The sequence below is a fragment of the Etheostoma cragini genome, chromosome 11, assembly GCF_013103735.1.
Source record: "Etheostoma cragini isolate CJK2018 chromosome 11, CSU_Ecrag_1.0, whole genome shotgun sequence".
Lineage (NCBI taxonomy): Eukaryota > Metazoa > Chordata > Actinopteri > Perciformes > Percidae > Etheostoma > Etheostoma cragini.
Genome location: NC_048417.1, coordinates 29,034,465 through 29,037,458, shown reverse-complemented (window position 1 = coordinate 29,037,458; position 2,994 = coordinate 29,034,465). Strand labels below are relative to the sequence as shown.

The 2,994-nt window shown below is 48.2% G+C and overlaps 1 protein-coding gene across 1 annotated transcript in view; it reads right to left on the bottom strand.

The window, feature by feature from the left end:
- The window catches only part of gli2a (GLI family zinc finger 2a), an 89,472-nt gene extending 87,081 nt beyond the window's left edge, over positions 1-2,391 (bottom strand). Inside the window, exon 1 of the mRNA XM_034885609.1 lies at positions 1,902-2,391. The gene's annotated coding sequence lies outside the window, so the exon portion shown is untranslated. The remainder of the gene's footprint in view (positions 1-1,901) is intronic.
- Between the last annotated feature and the right edge of the window lie 603 nt (positions 2,392-2,994).

Sequence of the window (2,994 nt, the reverse complement as noted above, 5' to 3'; positions counted from 1 at the left end):
CCCCCCCCCCCCCCCCCCCCCATCTCTCCAACTTTTTAGAATTTACGCACACAGCAGCACTGGGTGGGGGTGGTGGGGTGTGCTCCTCCCCTCCTCAGAGTCACTCAGACTTCACCCTCTCCTCCAACCCTCCTCTCTGTCCCTGTACGCTAGACTTCATCGGTATTTGCTTTCAAAAAAGGCTGTACCCACCCCCCGCCTCCTTGGCCTATACCCCTCCCACACACACACACACACACACACACACACACACACAGACAGACACACACACCCCAGTCGCTCCTTTTCCAGTATTTGGTTCATTATATTTTCAGCAGACTTCCAGAAAAGAGGCTAAAAAGAGAGAAAAAGCAGCGGATCAATAAAGCGGGGCCCGGGCACAGAGGCGATGTGTGAAAACGGGGGCCAAAGCAGCACACACACAACAGCACCCAGGGGCTGGGCTGGGGAGATGAAAGTGACATGGCCACTATAGGGTCTCCCCCGAACTGAGGCTGAATGAGCTGAATAGGCTCATCCATTCTTCACTCCTTTCACTCTCCGTAGGCCCGAACTGTTGGAGCTCTTCATTCCTCACAATGGCCAAATGCACTAAAACTTTCTCTTGTTTTTCTCATGCAAATCACCTCGGCCCTGACGGGAATTGTCATCATGTGAAGCGGAAAACACACATGCATACACTCTTCCTCGTTGTTTTTTTTCCTAAGATCATTGTTATTTCAAACTATAACGTATAATCCATATCTTTTTTATTTACTTGAATTATTCCTTAAGTCGTCTTTTAAGGCCTGCTCTTCTTTGCCTTCTTTTTTTAATCTTTTCGATGTCAGTTTCTTACAGAATAGGGTTAGGGCCAATGTGAAACATGCATCTGAGAACTGAGATTAAAGCCAGAACGTGTACTTGAATCTCAGCCTTCTGTCTTTAAACCCAGAACCCAAATCAATGTTTCACATGTGTGTGTCACAATAGTCTCCCGTAGTCTCTCATCAGAAAACACTTTCTTTTTCCTGTATATGTAGGCCAAAACAACTAAGGAGGACGTGGGACTCATAAGTACATACATGAGTTTGGAGATCATTAGCAGCGCCTGTTAGATAGGAGTGAAAGCCAACAGCAAATATAGCTGCTGAAGGGCCCCACAAAGGCGTCAAGTGTTTGTTGACTGCTCAGGCCGGAGAGCAAACAGTAAACCTTGAATCTTTCAACAAGAAGTCCACATGTCCCCCAGTCCTGTCCCCGCAGCAGTGTGTCCCGGCTGCTGCTGCAGCCCCCCCACGGTCGGCCTGGGGTTCGGGTCTTTGCTTTGTGGCATTAAGAGATTAAAACAGTAAAGTGCTCCTAACGCCAGTGTGTGTGTGCGTGTGTCTGTGTGTGTGTGTGTGTGTGTGTGCATTTGTGCAATGTGGGACATTACAGGCTAATTGTTTTAATAGTTTTCATGCATGCCTGTAAAGGTGAAATGGTAAGTTTAAAACAATCTGTGCAGAATGATTTTCTTGGTGTTTATTCTTTATTTCTTGGTGTCATTATCTATGATTTGCAGACTATTTCTTTTTTTAACTATTTAACTGTAAAAGTTAGTAAGTAGTTGGGACACCTGGGTGGAGAAGACTCCAGTGTTTAGTGGTGAACTATTAGCAGCCATCTAGAGGGGCTGGCGCCGGGCGTTCTGATCCCATCTCTTCCCTTATGGATCATGTTGCAGGACAGAAATTGTTTGGATTCCTGTGTCAGATAAATTCAAAGTGCAAATGAGACGTGGAGCTGCCCTAAGTCTCATCTGCTGTTGTAGAGAAGGAAACCCACGGGCCAAAGACTTCTAAGTCCGCTCCAAGTGGGACTATCAGAGCCGGACTACAGCGCTTCTCCTCCTGTCAGCATCACCACACACTTCTTACCTTCGCTGCCTTCTCTTTTCTCTTCCCGGGGCTCTTCCTTCCACTCACTCTTTTTCTTTCGTCCCGAGGAAAACTTTTGGAGGGGGGGATTCCCGTGAACTAGTACCGAGCTGGCGAACAAGCCTCTCCGGACTTGACGCGGAACTCCATGAACCGAGTTCAGAAAAAGAGAAAGAAAAGTTTAGGAGACACTCAAAAGTTCGCACGGCATTACCGCGTCCTCTGTCTGTCCCGGAGCGGGGTTCAGCGCGCAGCACCAGAACAAGTCGAGTCCAACTTTTTCTTACAATCCATCGTGTCCCCAGATGCGCGTGTCTGCCCGTGCGTGCCGTCTCCCCGTGGCGCACTGCTTTCTAAGGGAAGCCTTAAAGTTTGGGAGTGTAAAGCAGTTTGGCTTCACTCGCCAGTAGTAGCGGAGACATGCGGCGGGGTTGAGATCTTCAGGCTGCTGATCTGTTTTCAATCCGACCCCCCCCCCCTCTCTCTCTCTCTCTCTCTCTCTCTCTCTCGCTCTCCCCCCTTCACCCTCTCCCCCTCTCTCACTCCCCTCGCTCCCTGGTGAGTTGGGCCATTTGCTGCACCAGATGGGCCGGGCTAACTCCTGGGGGGGGGGGGGGTAAAGTTTACAGTTAACCATGCCTAGCGGAGCCAGTTTTTGGTTTACAAGTCCCAGGAATTACCACACTTAGAATAACCTACATACACACACACACACACACACACACACGTCTGCATTAGTTCCATCCTCGCTGCAGAAAACCCATGCTTTTTTTTTTTTTACATCACATTTTCTTGCAGTTGCATTAAGAGCTGTAGTTGTGGTTTTTTCCTTGAGTGATTCTGTGAGTGGGTGGACGGATAATCAAGGAACTCTCAGACCATGAACATAACCATCAGACCCCCCCAACAAACACTCCAGACCCTGTAGTAGATTTACAAAGTAGACAGCAAGCAATCTTCATAATTCCTGCTTTGTTTTTTCCGTCCTTTTTCACCTGAGTTGGGACTTTTTACAGAGTAACCCTTTTTTAACTGTTAATGTCTTGTGAGCGAAGGAGTTCTGCTGCAGGAGTCTCCCAGCATCGGGACACCA